General features: G+C 40.7%; 1 protein-coding gene across 1 annotated transcript in view; it reads right to left on the bottom strand.

Annotated features, from left to right (window-relative positions):
• The window catches only part of PRKG1 (protein kinase cGMP-dependent 1), a 1429727-nt gene that overhangs the window by 1382258 nt on the left and 24363 nt on the right, over positions 1-23106 (bottom strand). The gene's annotated exons all lie outside the window — the stretch shown is intronic.

The raw sequence follows: 23106 nt of genomic DNA, 5'->3' as shown, positions 1-23106 counted from the left end.
TTCCAATTTTCCTACATCTTCACCAAAATTTATCATCTAAATTTGCAACAGAAATCCATTGCTCCTAATCTGGCTCTCTGGTGCCAAACAATAGAAATTTAATCCCTCTGCCACATGACTGATCTTCAAATACTTAAATACAACTATCACATCTGCCCCTCCCAAAGATATCTACATATACACTATCATCATCATCATCCAAACCTTCTCTTCTCTGGGCTAAATGTCTTTGCTAGCTTCAGTTGGTCTCCATATGGCACATGATTTGCTAAGTGTAAGGAACTGAACACAGTCCTCCAGATATTATTATCAGAGCAGAGTATTGAGGACCTATCACTTCCTCGTTCTTGGAAACTCTCACAGTAAAATACTCCAATCTATCGCTGAGCTCATCCTTCTGGACACTCCTTCCAATGATACAAAGTCCCACCCATCCTTGCTTGTTCATCCCGTAGGTCTCTTGTCTATGCCCTCCCACCAGTTCGCCACAGGGAATGTACCTGAGAGGTTTCCTTGGAAGCTATGTCCCTCTTAATGAAACTTCAGGTCATATTCGTTTTCAACTAGCATGAAACCTGGATTCCACTAAAACCTCCAGACCTATTACAGGCAAATTACTTTCCAACCATGATCCCCACATCTTGTACATGTAAGGATGCTCTTCTGTACACAAGTGTGAGGCTTTCTATTTATCCCTATTACATTGCATCTTATTCTATATCTTTAGGATCCTTCTCTTTTCTAACGTCCCAGCTTTGCACCATCTGTGAATGGGAAAAGCATAACACACGCCTTCATCCATAGCATTGATAAAAATGTCCCTGGCCTTGAGGAGTTTAAACTTTACTGGATGTCAGGGATAGGAGTATCAGGCTACTAGACATTTGTGTTTTCAGTAGGAACTTGAATTCACACACATAGGTCCCTGATCCCAACAACAGAATCACCAAATCAAGTTAAGACTTGTAAGGGACCTCAGTGGCCATCTGGTCCACTCCATACTCAACTGAAAGGACTGACAATAAACAGAGGATTTGGGGTGAGAGGAAGGGAGGAACCATTTCTTTAAAAAGCTGGGGACATGGGTAAGTGGGATCACAAGGTAACAGAACTGTTCTTGGGTCAGTTTCTTCTGCTGAAGTCTAGCTGCTGAGAGGAAGGCTGTATACCATTTCTCTTCTCTCTCTTTTCACAGTCTAGTCTAGCTAATCAGGCTATCTATTTTCTGGGAAGCTTAGGATTCCTGCTCAAAGGTACAAGCTGCCTTTTTGGTACATAAATAAAAAGATGAATAGTAATTACAGCTTAGGAAGGAAAAAAGGGCTGCAAAAACAAATGGAGCCCAAAGGGAACTCAAGAATCTGAATGCATGTCTTGCAAATATTTTTATGAATATTTAATTTTTTCAATTGATGAAAATCTACTTTCCATACCTCCTACCCCCCAACCTTAATTTAAAAAGAAAGACAAAAGCTTTGTAGTCAATATGTGTAATTAAGCCAAATGAGTTCCCACATTGACCACATCCGAAAAAAAATGTCTCAATCTGCACAGTATGTTTGTAGATGAGTAAAAACAGAAATATAGTCAAGAAGAATTTACTATATGTCAGGCACTGTGCTTAAACACTGGGGATAAAGAGCAAAGCAAAAATAGTCCCTGCCCTTAAGGGGCTTATATTCTAATGAGGAAGAAAATATCAAAACAACTGTAGACATACAAAATATATAGGGTAAATTGGAGGGATGGGAAGGTATGAACAAACAAGGGTTTGCCTGTCTAAAAAGTGTTGCTTTCTGAATAAAGGGTCAACAGTCTAGAGGAGGGGAAAGAATACTCCTTTCAGAGAAGGAAACATGAACGTTAATTCTGGCTATTTACTACCCACATGACCTTGAACAAACCTCCCCTCTCTGGCCTTTACTTTTCTCCTCTGTCTAACAAGAAGGTTGGATTCAATCTAAGGTCCCACCATGAGGCCTACATATAAGTTTAACCTGTTACTTTCAGAATGTCTAGCAGAATTCTAGAGATTATCATTGTTTTTCATCAATGAAAAACATCTGATACAAACTAATCTCATTCTTTCTTATAATATTTATACTGGAAACATGTTTAGAAATAGCGAAAAAAATAGTAAATTGGGAAATATTTTCTGATTCTGACCTTATCAATCTTGTCACTAATCTTCAAACCTTTTTAATATGTTAAAGACAAAAGTAAATACAGGATATAAAGGAAAATAACTGAAGAGTCCTTCCCTTTCTGCATGAGTTTTGCTGAATACCTCCCTATACTTCCCTCTGCCATGGAACAAAGAAACCCTACAGACAAAACCAGTGGAGGCCATACCTCACCGTGTGTACCATTCCATACTCATCATTTACTGCCTCTCTTCCATTAGGAAAGAAGCCCCATTTTTCCAAATTCTCTAGGCAATGGAACAAAAGCAAGATCCTCATTTGCCTAGAGACAACTAAGCCAACCCGATCAGAATGCCACGGCCATAGTGGGAGTGCCACCAGAAAATCATTGGACACAGCCCAACAAAGTTGGGCTGTTTTTAGGCCTCCTGAGCCTATTTATGCAACTCAAGAACTCAACTTCTTAATTGTCCTCACTGCCAACTCATTTGACAGCTATTTATTCTTCCAAAAATCACATTGAAAAGAAATGATTCCCTGTTGTAATAATTATACACAGTCAGTTTGTGGCTGATAGATAATGCCGGGCAAATAGGCAGGCATTTATCACAGATAAACACGCAGGGGAGGCTGGGTGGAGACAATTACTTTCACTGTGAAAGATCACTATCTCCAGAAGTGGCTCTTTTCCATTGACCTTATTTCTTATTATTCAAAATCAGAAAGAAAAGACTGATGAATATTTGAGATGCTGCTCACTATGCAGAGACTGGAGGAAAATACAATTGAGTTTAAAGATTAGACATGGTAATTCATTCAAATTCAGTCCTTCCAAACAAGAAGGGGCTTTGAGAGAACTTGAGTTATTTTTCACTGATATTCAAAAGTAAAAATCAAATCATTTGGTTACAAATGAACAGAAAAGTGATCACAGATCCAAGTTAGATCAGGTCAGGACCTAAGACCATGGCGGAATTTAGGAAGGATCTTTCTGTCTGTGTATGTCTTGGCCAGGTTAGAAAGTAAATATGTGAGGTTGGGGGGTGGAGGTGGTGTGTGTGTGTGTGTGTGTGTGTGTGTGTGTGCACGCATATAGAGAAGCAATATGGAGTAATGGATAGAGAGCCGACTTTACAGTCAAAAAGACCTCAGCCCAAGTCTTATCTCTGACATTTATTTGATATACAAGCCTGAGTAATCCCTTGCCCTTTCAGAATTTCAAACTAAGACTTAAAATAACTCTGTCCTTAGGCAGGTAGGATATTACAGTCCTGAATTTGGACATGGGTTTGAATCCCACTTCTGACACTTCTTGTGTGATTTGTGGGCTTGTCACTTAATCTCCCTGGGCCTCAGTTTCCTCCTCTGTAAAATTAAGGTGTTGAACTAGATAGCTTCTGATGTCCCTTCCTACTCAATGACCCTGTGACATTTAATGTCTATTATAGTTCTCATTTTATCATGCGATGAATTGGGCTGATGGGGAGTGCCCTTGCATGGATGACATTCCTAAACCCTGCAGTTAAAGTAAAGGTTTATTTGGCACCTAGAAAAATATCTGTTCCCTCCTTCATTCTGCCTTCCACAAAAGAAACACTAACAATTGCTTTATTATTTCAATCTTCTCTGTACTCTGGGGTCAGACATAATATTGAAGATTATAAGGTTAAAGAAAGTTTGATTAGACATTCAGCTCCAAGCTGTAGAATAATGGCCAAGAAGGTGCAGTGTCAACCTCTCCAGTAACAATTCAGTAAGAAGGAAACCACCTATGTCATTCCAGGCACTGACATCCCTTTTCCAGTGGGATCACACACACAATATTCAGGGGGTACAACAGAAATGAAGTCATCAGAGCCTTGGATGGGTCATCGGACCAGTGTCTGCTGCTCAGGAAACAAGCTTCTGGCCTCAGCTACATTGGTCAGGCTTTGCAAAGGTCCCAACATCCAAATGTTAGGAAGTCACATCCCTCACCTGCTGCAAATTTATTCCATTCACAGGGGGTCTTTTAAATGGGGATGGGGGCAGTTCAGTATTTTTTCCTTTATTTTCGTAATTCTTACAGGAGAATTTCAGAAGACATGACTCCTAGAGAACTTTACACCACAATGGTTCCTGTAGGATAAAAGATGGGACTGAAAACAAATTCCAGAGTCTCACCTCTCATCTTTTCCATGAATATCTTGTGCCAAATGATTTACATGATGCTTCCCCCCCAAAATGCAATCTTCTCGAGGTAAAGCACTATTCCTTCTTTTTTTCTGAATAACCAAAGTTTGGTGCAGTGCCTAGAACACACTAGATGCTTAATAAATGCATATTGATTATGATGAAAGCAGCAAGGCACAAAGAGAAGGCCTTGGGCTCTAGTCCCAGTCAGAAAACAAGGTGTGACCTTAAACTAGTCACTCATTTTTTCTGTCCTTCAGTTTTCAAAGTTTCTGTGATGAAATGCTGGGTGTGTATTATGGGGGGGAGGGGGATGACAATACATAAATGTAAAATTTTGCGTCATACACAATTTTTGTTGTTGAGTTCTTTGAGTCACGTCCAACTCTTCATGACCCCTTTTGGGGCTTTCTTGCCAGAGATACTGGAGTGCTTGGCCATTTCCTTCTCCACCTCACTTTACAAAAGAATAACTGAGGCAAACAGAGTTAAGTGACTTGCCCCAGGGTCACATAGTAAGTGTCTGAGTCTGGATATGAATTGTAAATATGAGTCCTCCTGATTTCAAGTCCAACTTACTGCTTAAGTACCAGATATTCAATAGAGGTGGGCAAACATTTCAGACCAATCATGCTACATAGTCCATTTAAATTCATAAATATGGATAACTTTGATAACATTAAACTGAAAAGGTTTTGTACAAATAAAGTCAAGAAGGATTGTACAAGAAGGATTCCCTCCAAGATTAGGAGGGAAGTGGAAAATTGGGAAAGAAATTTTACAATCAAAGTCTCTGATAAAGGCCTCATTTCTAAATATACAGAGAACTGAGTCAAATCTATAAGAATACAAGTCATTCTCCAATTGATAAATGGTTAAAGGATATGAACAGGCAGTTTTCAGAGGAAAAAATAAAACTATCTATAAGCATATGAAAAAATGCTCTAAATCACTATTGATTAGAGAAATGCAAATTGAGACAATTCTGAAGTGCCACATCTCACCAGTTAGATTGGCTAAGATGATAAAATAGGAAAATGATAAATGCTGGAGAGGTCATGGAAAAATTGGAACACTAATGCATTGTTGGTGGAGTTGTGAACCAACTGGAAAGCAACGTGGAACTATGCCCAAATAGCTATACAAAAAAGTCCCTGCCCTTTGCCCCAGCAATATCACTTCTAGGACTGTATCCCAAAGAGATCATACAAATGGGAAAAGGACCCATATCTACAAAAATATTTATAGCAGCTCTTTTTGTGGTGGCAAAGAATTGGAAATTGAGGGGATGTCCATTAACTGGGGAATGGCTAAACAAGTTGTAGTATATGAATGCAATGGAATATTATTGTGCTACAAAAAAATGAGGAGCAGATGGACTTCATAATAACCTGAAGAGACTTCTAGAAATGAAGCTGAGTGAGGAGAGCAGAACCAGGAGAACTTTGTACACAATTACAGACACATAATGTCTGAGATGACTCACTTTGATAGACTGGGCTCCTCTCAGCAATGCAAGGTTAGAAGACAACTCCAAAGGACTCATGATGGAAAGGGCTGTCCACATGCAGAGAAGGATCTACAGAGTCTGGATGCAGACTGAAGCAAACGACTTGCCCTCTCTTGTGTTTTGTCTTGTTTTGTTCCTTCTTTCTCATTCATTCTATTGGTTATAATCCTTCTTTACAACTTCACTAATGTTTAATGTGAAGGTATTCGTAGAACCTATATCTAATTGCATGCCACCATGGGGAGATGGAGGGGGAGAAAATCTGGAACTCAAGGGATTGTGGAACTGAATATTGTATACTAAAAGTAAATAAATAATTTTTTAAATTATAAATAATATCCATAATGATGGGTAGCCAGCTGGCCTTCAAAACATAAAAAGCACTTTACATATATTATCTGATTGGATCCCCATAGAAGCTCAGTGTGGTGGGGAGACAAATGTTACTAGCACCATTTTATTGAAAGTGAGGCTCAGGGGGCAAACTTGAACTATTGGATTCATTAGGGCTTTCTTACATGTACTTTTTCATGCCGTGGGGTTATTTGACACATATTTTCTTACTTGATCCTCAGAAACAATGCAATGAGGAGAGGAGGGCAGTTCAATGTATTCTCTTTCGAGGCTCATATGCTAGATATGATGGCAAGAAGACCTGAATGTGAATTCCAACCCTGACATGTGTTCTAGGCCCCCGGGCAGATCCCTTCACTTCTCTAATCCAGTTTACCAAGGCTAACTATAAAATGGGGACAATCACCCCATGACATTGTGAGACCCAAAAGAGATACTGCCCATATGGTGCTCTGCAAACCTTTAAGTGCCCCAGAAATGCAGGCTATGATCACTGCTGTTTCTATAGTTACCGTTGCTGTATCTTTACAACATTCCCATTCTCCATGAGGAAGGGGGTTCGATGTTGTTCAAGTTCTCACCGTTCTTTAATGGACAAAAGAAGATTTGATCTCTGTCTTTCTGAACTTATTTCTCCTTCCACTAGATGCCACTGTCTTGCATATCTCTGGTATACGTCCACCACCAAACTGAATATGACGTTTAGTCTTCTCTCTTTGCAAATGACCTACAGTAATGAGACTCATCAGGTTTCTTTAGGAAACAATATACATAGTAAAATGTCCAAAAATTTGACTCTCAAAAAGAAACTCTTTTTCTTTCACAGAGTAATGAATTTATTAAGAACAGTTTTAAAAAACCTAAATAAATAAATATCATGCAAAGAGAGTTCATGATATGGAATCAAAAGAGGCATCTTTAGCCATCTGGTCCAAATCCCTTAACATAAAGATGAAGAAACTGAGTCAGAGAGAGATTAAGTAACTTAGGACCATAGGAAGAGTCCTCTGATGCATCAGAGGAGGAAGCCAAGGGCCAGGGAGGCCAAGTGACTTGCCAGATCACACAGGTAATAGGAGTGAGAAGCTAGATTTAAACATGGGTTCTGACTCCAGGATCAGTGTTCTTTCAGGTGCATCACAATGTCTTAAAATGCATTACTCCCCTATACTTTATGAGAAGCAATGCTTGCTAATGGGAACACATGGAATCTAAAACCTGAAGACTTGGTTTTAAATCCCAATTTTGACATTACTACAAATGTTACTGTAGGTAAGTGGATTCGCCATTCTGAGACTCAATTTTTCTCATCAGTAAAACAGGCACACTAATACTTAAAGTACCTAATTCACAGTCATTTTTAAGGTATACACACACATAATATCTATGAAGCATTTTGCAAACCTTGAACCATTATGCAAATACAAGTTATTGTTAATGCTACATTGATTATATTTTTTTTTCTAAAAGCCAGGAGGGAAATCAATTCCAAAGACTAGAATTGCCTGAGAATATTGATTACTTGGGTATGAAAGTTACTTGTACTTTCTCAAATTTCAACACAGATTCTAGGTTCAATGGCCTGGATTAAACTTTAAACTAGGGTATTTCAAAAGTCTTAGTGCATTTTTAAGTTTTATAATCAGTCAGTTACCAAACATGTGTTACCTACCATGTGCCAGTCATGGTTCTAGGTGCTATGGATACAAATGCAGTGAAAATATAATCTTACAAGGAACTTAATAAAATTCTATTACAAACCTAATTGCTTGACATGTTTTACAAAATATATATATATATATATATATATATATATATATATCATAGGAAAAATGTGTCTTTCCTAGAAATTCTTTGATATGTAACTCTACTTTGGCCATGGTTGATCTGCTGGCTCAAAGACCCGAAAAATATCAGAGCCCTAGAGATGGTAACCATTGGATTCCCAAGAATTCACAAAGGAGTGACTAGAGAAATTTGAAATGATTTTCTTTGTGACATATTTTAGTTTACTCTTTTAGGGCTCTTATTATTTCAAATGACATGGACCCTGACTTCTTTATATCAGCAATCAAAATTTTCAACCAATAAATAGCCACTTTAATTTAAATGAAAGCAAGAAGCATGAGATGAGAATGAGCAGGTTTGAAGAGGAAATGTGGATTGGAGACACCATAGTAGAAGAAGGCTTCTATGCCCATCTCCTCTAATCCTGATTAGAGGAACCACAACAAAAGATAAGATTTAAAAAATGCATATGCTTCTTTCATGCCTCATCTCTGCCCCCTCCCTTTTCTGGCTTCCTTCAAGTCCCATCTAAAACCTTATCTTTGACAGGAAGTCTTTCCCAACCCTTTTTAATTCCAATACCTTCCCTCTGTTAATTAGTTTCAGTGTACTGTATGCAAAGCAATCTTCCCTCCTACCCATACAGGCATAGGGAAACTGAGCCTCCTTCCTTTCTTAATCCTCAGAAATACCACCCCCATCATTCCACTGACATTTCTGCCTGCCCTTAAATGGTCTCTTTTGTAGCCAGTCAGCTTCTTGTCTCTGTTATCTGCCCTAAGCTCCCCTGCTATTCATCATTCTTCTCTTTTAAACTTGATCCTTCCATGCACTTTTTGTGTTCTTATCTAAGATGGTTCTTTCAACCATGTCATCTGCCACTTCTTTTCTCTCCCTCCTGCCCCCTTACCTGTCACTGCATACCCTGAAATTGAGTGGCTGGCCCTTCATGCTTCCTTTCTCTTACCTTAACTCCTTTGGAAAGCTCATCTGATTTCAAAGTTTCAAGTATAAACTTAAGGTTGCTGACTCACTAATCAATAATCCCAGTCCCTGTCCCCAGAGTCTCCAGTGTGTATTTCCAGTCCCTTACACCACATCTGATTGCAAGGTCTGCATGATTCAACAATGTGCTGTCAGTCAATCAACTATCATAAATAGGTATCCTTCTTCCTTACCAAGGCTCACCTTTCTACCTGCACAAGCCATCGTGTTCTGTCCTGTCTTCTCCAATAGACTAATCCTCTGCAACTCCACTCTCTCACTTATGTTAACTCTCTCCCTGTCTACTGACTCCTTCCCTCCTCCCTAGAAACATGCCGATGTCTTCACAGATTCAAAAAACCTTCACTTGATCTTGCCATCCCTGCTAATTGTCATCCTATCTCTCTTCTGCCCTTTGTGGCTAAACTTCTTGAGAAAGCCATATACAATAGGTGCCTCCACGTTTTCTCCTCTCACTCTCTTCTTAATTCCCTACAGTCTGGGTTCCAACATCATCATTCCATCAAGACTTCTCTCTCCAAAGCTACCAATGTTCTCTTAGTCACCAAATCAAATGGTTTTTTCCCAATCTTCATTCTTCTTGACCTCTCTGTAACCTTTGATATGGTTGACCCCCATTTCATCTCAATAGTCTTTTTTCTTTTAAAAATATTTATATATTTTAATTATTTCTCAATTATATGTAAACAAATCTTAACATTCATTTTTTAAAATTGTGAATTCCCAATTCCCTCCCATTCCTTCCCTACCCATTGGGAAGGCAAGCAATATGATATCTATTATATGAATGAAATCATGCACAGTATATTTCCAAATTAGCCATTACAAAAGAAAACAAGAAAAATTAAAAAGTTTAAAAAGTATGCTCAATCTGCACTCAGAGTCAATAAGTTCTCTTTCTCTGGAAGTGGATAGATTTTTCATCATGGGTCCTTTGGAATTCTCTTAGCTCATTGCCTTGATCAGAGTAGCTAAGTCTTTCACAGTTGATCATCCTTACAACATTGCTATTATTCTGTGCAATGTTCTCCCAGTTCTGCTCACTTTATTTTTCATCAATTCTTCTGATGTTTTTCTGAAGCCATCCTGCTATTATTTCTCATAGCACAATAATATTTCATCGCAATCATCTACCACAACTTGTTCAGTCATTTCCCAATTGATGAGCATTTCCTCAATGTCCGATTCTTTGCTACCACAGAAAGAGCTGCTATAAATATTTTTGTACAAATAGGTCCTTTTCTTTTTTCTTTGATCTCTTTGGGATACAGACTTAATTGTAGTATTGCTGAGTCAAAGGGCATTTACACAATTTTACAGCCTTTTGAGCCTAGTTCCAAATTGCTTACCAGAATGGTTGAACCATTTCGCCTTTTTGCCCTAGGGTTCTGGGACACCGCTCTCTCCTGGTGCTGCTTCTACTTACTATCAGACCACTCCTCAGTCTCCTTTGCTGGATCCTCATTCAGATCATGTCCTCGAAACATAGGTGTCCCACAGGGCTCTATCCTAGGCCCTTTTCTCCTTCCGTAACCATTTCACTTGGTGATCTCATCAGCTCCCATGGATTTAATTACTCCTCTATGCTGATGGTTCTCAGACATACCTATCCTGCCCTAACTTCTCCCCTGCATTTTAATTTCACATGTCCAAGTGTGTTTCTGACATCTTAAACTGTATATCTGGTAAACATCTTAAACTCAACATGTTCATAACTGAACTCAAAAATATCTTTTCCCCTAAACCCTCTGTTCTGCCATCCCAACAAATGTCCTCATTACTGTCAAAGGCACCACCATCTTCCCAACCCTTCAGGACCACAATGTAGGTATCATCCTTGACTCATTATCTCTCATCCCACCATATCCAATTTGTTGCCAAGGCCTGCGTAACAGCAAGCACCCTAGCATACCCAGGATGGCTGCTAACATAGCTTCTTTGATCTGCTTTACTAAAGGAAAGCAACTTTAAAGGGGTCAACAATCTTTAATTAAACCCACACATATGTGTGTATACACATTCATAGATATAGATATATAGATATAGATGTAGGTGTAGATGTAGATGTAGATAGATAGATAGATAGATAGATAGATAGATAGATAGATAGATAGATAGATAGATAGATAGATAGATAGTTCACAGTTCAGAGGAAGAAGTCATCACCTTGAACTTCAGAAAATACAAACAGAAATTACAAGCAGACAAAAAATACAGACAGAGGGGTGGCTAGGTGGCACAGTGAACAGAGCACCAGCCCTGGAGTCTGGAGGACGTGAATTTAAATCCAGCCTCAGATGTTTAACCCTTACTAGCCATGTGACCTTAGGAAAGTCACTTAACCCCAATTGCCCTGCCCTCCCCCTTCGAAAAGAAAAAAAAAAAATACAGAGAAAATAACAAAATCGAACAGACCAAAACAGGGCTTCTAGCTGTCTGACCATTACATAGACACGTAGTCAAAGGAAGCCAGAGACAGAAGCACCAACATCTGGGTTTTCAAAGTTGGCGGGGGGGAGGAGCATGGGGGGCCTCAAAGGCTGCCCAGAGTCTTATCTGGTCAAATCAAACAACTCTTCCCATAAGTGAACCCCAAAGCAAAACCTCACCTCAGAGTGTGTATACCCTTCTTCAGGGTCAGAGGACATCACAACTTTTGTGGCCCACTGCCTAATTACAAAGTAACAAAAGGTGTAGGACCTCCTGAGAAACAAACCTCCCCCCTTCCTGCTGGGTTCCACTTGAGGTCCATTAAGGGGCAGGGAAGATCTTCAAATTCCCTTAGCATTACAGTCTGTCAATTTTACCCTTGTAATCTGTCTTGAATGGCCCTCTTCTCTGATGCTGCCACAGACCTAGAGCGGCTCCTCTTCACCTCATGCTTGGATTACTGCAACAGCCTGCAAGGGGGTTCTGACCACCTCAAGTGTCTCCCCACTCCAAACCATTCTCCATTCAGTCACTAAAGTGATTTTCCTAAAGCACAGGTCTGACCTTGTCACCCCTACTATGCAATAAATTCCAGGATTTCCCTATCTCTTCTAGGATCAAATATAAAACCCACTGTTCACCATTCAAACCTTTCATAACATAGCCCCCACCTCTATCTTTCCATTCTTCTTATGTCTTACCCCTGCTATATACTCTTCATTCCAGTGACATTCACCTCCTTTCTATTCCATGAACAAGACACTCCATCTTTCAGCTACAGGCATTTTCACTAGCTATCCCCATGCCTGGAATGCTCCCTCTTTTCCTCTCTGTCTCCTAACTTCCTCGAAGTCCCAACTAAAACCCCATCTTTTACAGGAAGCCTCTCCCAACTCTTTTTCATTCTAGCACCTTCCCTCTGTTTCTTTATTCATATTTGCTTGCTTGTATTAGACTGTGAGCTCCTTGAAAGCAGGGACTGGCTCTTCCCTCTTTTTTTTTTTTTTTGGATCCCCAGTGCTTAGCACAGTCCCTGGCACACAGCACTTCATAAATGCATATTTACTAATGCTATAGCACACCTGAGAAGTGATCTCCTGGCTATTGTCCACTGAAACAGCTACTGCATTTTTGGACAGCTGTGATTGTTAAAAGCTGCTCCTTAGATCAAGAGTAAACCTGCCCCTTTGCACATCCTACCTGTCACTCCAGTGACACCCTAGTTCTGTTCCATCTGGCTGCCTTGAGAGGTAGGGAGCTCTCCACCTGTGGAGTGGAGATAAGCAGATACCTACTTATACCTACTCAAGTATAAGTGAGACCAGGTAACCTTCCAAGGCCCCTTCCCATGAAGAAAATCTGTGATTCTACGACTATGATCAAATTACATCCACCCCCTCTGAGCCTCACTTTCCTCATCGACAAATGGGAGAAAAATGTCAGCCAGCTCAGCCTCAGACATGAGGTTTCTGTGAAGACAAATGATGTTCTCTACATAGCACATTTTCCATTTACAAAGCAATATGTAAAGTTTAGTTCTTATTTTCTCAACTAGGAAGAAGATTATGTGGAGGAAAATGCAGGAAGTCATCACTGGAAGCTGGAAATGATCACCCCTAGAAATGAAAGGTCTTCAAGCTACTTGGAGATAAATATTTTTATTCTCTGTAAGAGCTGCTCGTGGGCTCTATGACCAGAACACATGATCCTTCTCTCAGTATTTTAATTACTTTTCTCCTCCGCATTTGAAATTACATCTCTCTGTTATCAGTTCTCAAGCAACAGCTAAGGTGGACAGTGTAGCAGACTGGAAAATAATGGCACTGAATAAAGCTGATATCTTTACTCCACAGACCAGGAATAAGAAAGCACACTGGTATAGGCGATTTAAGCTCATCTAAATATGAAACTGACAGGAAATTGTTGGGTACTTCAAAGGCTGTCCCAGTAATTCTGCCATTGCTAGAAAGAGACTATTATCCATATGTCTTTTCAGGAGAAGCTTAATTTTACAGTCATTCAAGGACAATCAAGTTTTGTCTACAATTCATAAAACTGGATTGGATCAGTATGTTCCAAGAAAGACCTAATGCCAATTTAAGAATCACAAAGGCTCAATATGTGATTTTACATTCAGACTTTCAATGCGTTAAACTAAATATCTTTTGGAAAATGTTTCATTTTCTACCACTCTTAAATTACCAAGGAGTTATGTGACATAGTGTACAAAATGTTAGGAAGACCTGAGGTCAAGTCTTGCCTCTGACATGTGCTGACTGTTTGACTCTGAACAAGTCACTTAACCTCTTTACACCCCAGATCTCTTAAGATATAAGTAGCATAGAAGATATTACCCTGAATTGGTAGGGTGACTTCCTTCTTCTAGCAACTCTCTATATCAATGAAAATCACAGGTACAGTCCCCATCCCTTTCAGATTGCTATAATTAGCACATTGGGGTCCCATGGTGTTCACCAGCCTAGGCACACCCGAGAGACTGGGGAAGAACTGACCTTCAGACACAGAATCATGCCTTCCTAGACCCTTGGTGTGTTGTATTATGACTTGCAGAGGATCTTGGTACAGTCCAATGAATTAAATTCTCCTTAGAGACACACAAAACAGAGTTTTGCTGTGGGGCAACTTCACTCCAGTTACCAAGCTGTGGAGAGCTGCTGTGTTCAGACACCCAGACCTGGCTCTTCTGTCCACCCTCTGGGAATTGCAGCATCTTAGGATGGTCCTCAGATGCCATCCTGTTTTACCTCTTGTTTGACCAAGATTATCTTCGACAACACCCCCACACACACACAAGAGTATGTATGTGGCACAAATGACGAGGAGCCCACTAACGGCTCCTTCTCTAGTGCAGCCTGTTCCACTTTTGGACAGCTCTGATTGTTTGGAAGTTTATCTGGACATCAAGCCCGAATCAGCCTCTTTGAAGCTTCTACTTCTGCCCTCTGGGCCACATGAAATAACGCTAATCCCCATTCAGGGTCTAGTATTTGAACACTTGGAAGCTGCCATCATCCCATGCCCCACCTCCAAGACTTGGCTAGATATCCCCATTTTCTTCCATTAATCCTCATGTGATATGATATCCTTCCTACAGTATCCAGAATTAGATATAATCCAATTCGATTACATTTAACAAGCAATTATCAAGCACCTACTACATGCCAGGAGATGTGTTAAGCCCTGGGAATACAATGACAAAGGTGAAATAACCCCAGCCCTCAGTTTATATTTCATCATTGGAGGCAATATGCATATAAAAACTATATTCAAAATATATATAAAATAATTTTTATAGGGAAAGGCACTAACAGCTGAAGCAATCAAGAGAGGATTTCTGCAGAACATGCCACTCCACCTGAGGTCTATGGGGAACAAGGAACTCTAGGAAGGAGAGGAGGGGTGGCAGGGCATTCCAGGCCTGGAGACAGCATTTGGAGGGTTCTAGATCACTAACTGATCTAAAGAAAGACCGTTTGACTGGAGTGTGGAGTATGGAAAGGGACATAATGAATAATAAGGCTCAAAATTAGGTTGAGGAAAGGCTATTAAAGCACTAAAAGCTAAAGACAGCAGCTGATATTTGCCCTGAGAGGCAACAGGCAGCCAATGGAGCTTACTGAGTAGGGGAGTGGCGCAGTTAGATCTGGGCTTTGGTAGCTGTATGAGGAGGATGCACGGGAGACGTGGGCTGACCAGGAAGTGAGAAAGGGTGCCATCTCCCTAGAGACTCCACATCTAGACACTCAGCACAGTTTTTGTGGCTCCTAAGAGAAAGCAAATATTTGCTCCTTCGGTGTGATTTGCTTTGTGCAGTGAGAGTATTTGTTCAAGATCATGACCCCTAAACACTGAAAGGCCTTTAGTCATCAAAAATACTCTTATGTGCTACAGGGGCAGAGATCTGGATCTTAAGTCACAGAACCTGGGTCTGAATTCTGTCTCTGCTACCTCTGTGACTTGGGGCCTTTGAGCCTTCATAGCCACCTCAATAGGCCACTAGGGCATGCCACATGCCTACAGCACCAGGCCTGGAGTCAGGAAGAATCATCTTCCTGAGTTCAAATCTGGACTCAGATGCTCACTAGCTGTGTGACCCTGGGTGAGTCATTCAACCCTGTTTGCCTCAGTTTTCTCATCTGTAAAATTGTCTGGAGTAGGCAATTGCAAACAGTTCCAGCATTTCTTCCAAGAAAACCCCAAATGGGGTCATAAAGAGTCAGACACAAGTAAAAATGGCTGAACAACACAACCTATGTCTTTTTGTTTCCAAAGAGAAAGAGTTGGACTATGTGAAGTCTAAGGTACCTTTCAGATCTAAACCTGAAATCCTATATAAATCCTATAATCTTTTATTATAATAAATGTAAATAAAAGCATAATATAATATAACATAACATAATATAGCATAATATAATATAACATAACATGATATAGTATAATATAATATAATTAATATAATATAATAAATATATTCTAATGCCTTGATTTTAAAGTTGCTGAAACTGTGGCCCAGGGGAGCCACATGACCTACTCAAGGTCACACATGTAGTATGGGACAGAATCATAGTCTGAACCCACTCCTTATCCCTTTATAGGCAGTGTGTTTTTTCTTTTTTTATTCCCTGCTGCCTCCCCCGTAAATGAATGAATGAATGAATTAAAAATCTTCTCTTCCTAGAATCAATGATGATTGTTAAGGTAACCCTTCTAACATGTAATTAGATCACCTGCCCTTTTTGAAGTTAGGAAACATTTCTACAACCATTAATTAATTTGCTTAAAAATAAACTAGGTTTAGTGGTCTCCTAGTCTATTTTAGCTATTAACAAAGAGTTTAAATGACCACAGAGGAATAAACCTTCAATGAAAATAAACCCTGATATTTATAGATCATTAATGCTTTGATCTTTTAAGTGAATCAAATTATTTCTTTTTATGGGGAATGTTGTAAGTTGAAAGAACTTGAAAAGCCCTACCATATCTAGAATCAAGTTCATATTGCTGGGGACTCAGGGTAGTCCTTGGGAAACGTTTCCAAACTGGGGGTGGGTGTCAGGGTTGGACAAGCTTCTGAAAGAAGGAAACAGCAGAAAGAGCAGGGGCTTTGGAGTGAAAGGAGCAGAGTTCAAATTTCACAGCATCAGATGTCATTCCATCGGTGACACTTGGGCAAATCATATAGAGATCCTGCTTCTCAACGTCCTCATTTGTAAAACGACAGGATTGGATGAGATAATAATTAGTACTCATATAGCGCCATAAGGTCTGCAAAGTGCTTTGTATACATGACCTTGTTTTATCCTCGAAACTTCCCTTTGAAGTAAGTGCAATGACCATCTCCATTGGACAGTTAAAGAAACTGGCAAAGAAGTTAAATGACTTCACCAGAATCATATGCACTCTAAGTGTCTCAGGCAGGATTCAAATTCTGGTCTGTCTGACTGCAAGTCCAACACTCCAGCAATGCAATCTAGCTGCCCAGATAATTTCTGAGCTTTCCTCCAGTTCTAGAGCTGGAAGTTCATGGTCAACTTCTAACAATCCAGAGATTTTTCAAACATCATTAAAATCTGCTATTCTTTAGTGCTGGTCTAAGGACCAGTCTGGTACAGGTAAAGTAAGCTGAAATGGGGATCCCACAGTGGGCCCCACTTTCACTGACAGCCTCCTTTTTATTCCTCTGTTAGGGTTCATTCAAAATTGAATGGCAATTCATATTAGCTTGAGGGAGTTAGGAATAAAGCAATTTATGCAGCTATAGGGTATTTCTTATGGCCTGAAGGATTCCTCCATTAAAGTGTCTTTTCTTTCTACCCTTCCAAGTATCTAATTAAGAATTAAATACATAGGGGCGGCCAGGTAGCACAGCGAGTAAGAGCACCGGCTAAGTGTTGAGAAGACCTGGAGATCGAATCCCGGGCTCAGACACTTAGCACCCACCCAGAAACACCTGGCCGTGTAACCTTGAACAAGTTACTTAACCCCTGATTGCTTTAAAAAAATAAAATAAAAATTAAATACACAGGAAGCCTTTACTGCCTACAGCTCAGTAGTGGAAATGAGTTGTGAACCAGCTAAGAACAAGGACCCAGAGATGGAAATAAGCAGTAGGGCCCCAGCAGGGAGGTTCACCCCTACTACTAGAGAAAAGGTACTCCAAAAGGGGAGAACAAGTCTTCAAATGACTGCCTGAGGCTAAAATGAGGGGCAGGATCTAATAAAATGAAACTGAACAAAGGTAAATCAAAAACCCTTTCCTTCAATCTATCAGAAGCATTAAGCACCTTCTACATCTACAAAAACAGAACATCCCTCTACTCTCAAGTTGCTCCCAGCCTAAATGTGATTGGGTTCAAGAAATAAACTTAACAAGCATAAGACAAAGAAAGGAGGAGGCGGGACACAATTAGCATTTTGGCTGAAATATGTTTGAATCTGAATGGACCACAAACTCACTGTGAGTCAACAATGGGATAAGTCAATGAAGAAAGCTAATGTGGTCTTAGGTTGCATCAAAAGCCAGATTCCTCCCAGAAGTAGGGAAGAGAAAGTCCAGCAGAATGCTGCTATGGTCAAGTTAAGCCAGTTTTGGTCCAGTTCTGGGAGCTGTGTTTTAGGAAAGATATAAATATGTTGAAGAGCTTCAGAGAAGGCTGACTTGGATGCCAAAGGTGCTTGAGATGATGTCATAGGAGTGAGTCAACAAGCATTTATTAAACTCCTATTATGTGTTGGGCACTGTACTAAGCCCTAGGGGAACAAAGAAAAGAAAGACAAAGAGTCCTTGCATACAACAAAGAATCATCAAGTATAAATTGGGAAACAAGCTTGGAGGTCTTGTGCTTCATTCTCGAAGAGGACCAAAATCGCATCATCCCATTAGTCCCACGGCAGCTAATTGTGGCTGATAACACCAATATGAGCTGGAAGGCTCTGCCAGGTTGGGTGTAAACACAGGGGGTGAGTTCTCTCACTTTGTGCATCTCATGTCTCTTTTGTGCTACTTCAATTCTGCTTTGCCCATAGAGCACAGCACCTTCTCTGATGTGGGTGCACCACATGGGGAGGTCCTGTGCCAGGGTCTCCCATGTCACGAAATCACTTCAAAAGTTCTTTTTTTTTTTTTTTTGCTTTTTTGGAGGGGGCAAGGCAAGGCAGTTGGGGTTAAGTGACTTGCACAAGGTCACATGGCTAGTAAGTATTAAGTGTCTGAGGTCGGATTTGAACTCAGGTCCTCCTGATTCCAGGGCTGGTGCTCTATTCACTATGCCACCTAGCCACCCCACACTTCCAAAGGTCTTGAAAGACCTTGAGACTGTCCTTGTATCACTTCTTCTGACCACTATGTGAGCACTTGCCCTGTGTGAGTTTCCCATAAAATAATCTTTTAGGTAACCATATGTTTGGCATTTGGACAGCATAGCCATCCCATTGTAGTTGCACTCTCTGCAGTAGAGTTTGAATACTTGGCAGTTTAGTTTGAGAGGGGACCTCAGTGTGTGGTATCTTGTCCTGCCAGTGATCTTCAGAATCTTCCTAAGACAATCCAAATGGAGAGGGAAGGTACTAAAACTGAGGACTGGGATAGACTACCCGCAGAAGGTGGGGTTTTAGATGAGAACTAAAGGAAGCCAGGGAAGCCAGAGGCAGAGAAGAGGAGGGAGAGAGTTCCTTGGCTACTGGGGCAACTGGTAAAACCAATGAGTGCTGTGTACCAGTAATAGCCAGGAGGCCGTGTCAGCAGGACACAAAGGATGCAAAGGGGAGCAAGAAATAAATAGTGCTGAAAAGGACCAAATGTGGTCAGCCTGGAAAGAAGGCTACTGGAGACCATGCTGACTGCCCTTTAAATATCTGAGGACAGCTATGTGGTAGGAGGAAATTTATTGCAGAACTGGGAGCAATGATTGAAAAGTGAAGACAGAAGACATCAGCAAAATAAAGCGCTGCTTTCTTCAGACCAAATATGAGGCTTGTTTCTGGCTCTGGGCACCACTATTTATGAAGGATGTTGCTAAGCCATAGGGTATTCAGAGGATAAGAGCCACGGTGGCAAAGGGACTGAGTTTACACATTTAGAGTGGAGAAGAGACTAGGTTTAGATGGGGAGGAGTAAGAACACAAAAGCTTTGGTCAAGTATTTAAAGGCTTGTCATGGGGAAGACGAAGTTGGTTTGTTGTATTTGGCCCCTGGGTGTGAAGCCTGAAGCGATGAGGACAAATCACAAAGAGAGAGTTATTCCAGCAGGATACCAGGATAGCTTTGTAGCAATGAAAGTGGTCCCCAAGAGGAATGGAGACCTGAGGAGTAGGGGATCCTCCTCCCTGGAGGTCTTAGAGGATGGACCACCACTGATTGGCTGTATTATAGTAAGGATCCCTTTGGGGTATGGTAAGATAAAGTCGCCCAGGGTCAGAGGAGTGTCCAAGGCAGGACTACAAACTACAACTTTTAAGCTCCAAGTCCAACACTGTCCCTAGCATGCCAATGCTGTGTCTCTATGCAACTCTCATGCATGATATAAGAGGATGAGAAGATGAAGGAAAAGAATTTGACTCAGTAAAACATTTCACTGAATTCAGGTCACTGAAAAGGTTATTAATTATGACTCAAACCCCAATTTCCTAAAGGGCAAAGTATCTTTGAGAGAAAGTTTACCTCTCAAGGACAAATTTCAGGAAACATTTATTTTGCCAGAAAAACAACAAAAAGGAATTGTGAGGTTATTAAGCTCATCCCTTTCTGAGGTAACACTATAAACACCAGAGGTTTGTTGGGGTTTTGTTTTTTGGAAGAAAGGAGGAGTATAAGTGAGAGATGAAGGCAGAGACTTTGTACAAAAGGAAAAATAAGAGAAAGAATGAGAGAATTAAACAAAGGGAGAATGAGAAAGAGGGAAGAAAGCAGCAAAGCACTGAATCCAGATTTTTCAACAACTCAGTAGAAAACAAAAATATTCATAATTAAATTTAACTTATTAAATATTTTGATTAAAGGTTTCAAATTTCTTCACAATTTTCACATTTAAAAGACTGCCCAAGCATAACCTACAAAAGAGCATGCCTTGATCTTAATGTTTCTTTCCCATTCTTCCCTTTCTCCTCCTCCCATTTTTCTGGTCAATACAGTTGTGTTTCCCTTTTGATTCAGGATAGAGTCTGTGTTCTGAATGCTGAGAGAGAGAAAGAGTGGGGGAGGGGGGAGAACAATGGCAGTGTCTGAAAGTGTCCCAAGCGAAAGTCATGGACCATCAGAGGAGGTTCTGACTAGCCAAGTATAAGCCTAGCGTTAGACAAATGCATCAGTGAGCTCAGTCCAGAAACTGCCTAGGCAGGATGCTGAGGAAAGGAGCTTTGCCTAAGAAGTACTGAAGGTTGGGGGGAGGGGAAGCAAGCCCTCCCCCTTCCTGCCCAGGAGGATCAGAAAGGGGGGCCTCTGTGGAAATTCATATATTAGCTGGCAGGCAGAACATTTGCCATGCTCAAACATGGACAAACTCAGAGCTTCTGCATAATAGAGCAACAAATAGTCAAGTCGGAGGGGCTTAGGAGGAAGGCAAAGTTCCCAGCTGGGGACAAAGGTCTAGGATCAGGATGGTAAGTGAGCCACCTCACCAAGCCAAGAAGAAGCAGGAGGTCACAGGTGGAGATCACATGTGCATCTGTGTTGGGAGGTCACTATAACCTGGGCAAATTAGCTGCAGGATCAGAATCACAGCATCACAGAATATGCTATTGCAGTGCAACCCTTAAGTCATAACATCTTACCCCAAGGGATAAGTAACATGAATACAGTATGTCAGCATTAGCTAAAGCCCTTTCCCTGCACCCCTCCACTCCCAAGGGAAGCAGTCCCATCTGTCAACTTCTCGACTGCACCTTCTGTACCCAACCCCATCCCCTTTGCTATTTCCCAGCCAACTCACTGTTATTGTATTGTATTATCATATGCAATACCCTTCTCCCCTCGTGCATGTTATGATGCAGATCAAAGTGGGCAGCAATGGATTCACAGTTTTCACATGAGCAGGGACCTCAAAACATAGAAGGGTTGTAGATTCTTAAAACGTTGAATATCAGAGTAGACAGAAGCTCTAAAATTTAGAATATTAGAACAGACAATATTAGAATTATAAGGGGCATTGGAGCATGAGGTATTAGAACATAGAATGTTAGACCTGGGAAGGGGGGGGAGTGACCATAGTGCTCCTTTAGTCTAATCTCCTCACTCTGCAAATGGCCAAACTGGAGCCAAAAGAAGATGAGTGATCTGTCCAAGGTCACCAAGATTGAGGAAGTGTCTATATATATTTTTTAACCTGCATAGGGTAAAGGATAAGTGGTAATGAGCATTTAAACAGTTCCTGCTGTGTACCATACATGGAGGTAAGCACTTTTAAAATATTATCTTATTTGATTAAGTTGCTGTTATTGTCCCCATTTTTTAGTAGAGGAAACTGAGGCGAAGATTAAGTTACTTGTCCAGAATCACACAGTTGCTAAGTGTCTAAGGCTGGATTTGAATTCTGATCTTCCTGACTTCAAGCCTAGTTATGTACTGAAGCACCTAGCATAGAACATTGCTGATTATCTTATTGACCCAGAATGGCCATTTTTTAAAAATGTAAATAACTCCAGCTTCTAGGGGGAAATACAGGAAAAATAAAGCAAGAGAGATATAGTGATGTGCTACAAGGGAAAGGTCAATGGACTTCGGGTTAAAAGACATGAGTTTGAGTTCTGGCTTTCAGCAGTTCCCTAGTAGTTTTATGACCAGCACTCAAGCTCATGAGTCTCCGTTTCTTCATCTTTCAAACAGAGAATAATACAGCACTGGCCATCTCACAGAACTGGAGGGAATCTGAAACTCTGAAAGTTCATAATGTGTCTATACCTAACACTTAATTTATACCCCAGAGACACCTTCCAACTCTCATGTCTCAGATTTACATTTCATCATTTCTGTTCTCTTAGCCCCTTTCTCTTGGTGTCTATCAGAAGCTTTAGAGTTCACAGGCTGTGGATTTCTGTATAGCCGTGGGCAAGTAACCTCGCTGAGAGCCAGCTCCCTCATTTTCAAACCAAGGGTAAGCCTAGATGATCCCTAGTGGTTCCCAGCTGTAAGGGTCTATTTCATGAGCATTCCTTCTCCACTTTCAGGAATCTGCAGGGAGTTCAGTGTTCTCACATTACTTCTTTGCAAAGCAGGATTGATGACCGCTCATCATCCCTTTCAGAAACAGTTGCTGCCTGGACGCCTTAGGGCACCTTCACCCTTCCTGCTCCCACCCACCTTCCCTCCATAGGACTGAGCTATTTCACTTTCCTGAAGGCAGCTGAACATTGCCTCTGCATGACCAACCAGGAGAACTTTTGTGAAACTACCTTTCCGAAAATGGGGTCCAGAGTTCCCACTGAGAATTTGACTCAGTGAGGGCTATCCTATAAAAAGGCAGAGTGCTGAGGAGTGCTAGGAATACCATATATGTCTAAATTTGCTCTCTCCTTCCTTAAAAAAATAGGGGCAGCTGAGAGACTTGGAATTTATTCTTTTCCCAAGTGGGAGTAACAGCTCCAGCATCCTTAAAACATCCACATGATATTTTGAAGAATGAAAAGAAAAACGAGACATTATAATTCTTTAAAACCACACACACAGACACACACAGAGACACACACACA

This window comes from Petaurus breviceps, unplaced genomic scaffold, assembly GCF_028583685.1.
Source record: "Petaurus breviceps papuanus isolate PSGF00001 unplaced genomic scaffold, PetGlider_PUasm1.0 490, whole genome shotgun sequence".
In the NCBI taxonomy this organism is placed as follows: domain Eukaryota; kingdom Metazoa; phylum Chordata; class Mammalia; order Diprotodontia; family Petauridae; genus Petaurus; species Petaurus breviceps.
This window is presented reverse-complemented; position numbering and strand designations above follow the sequence as displayed.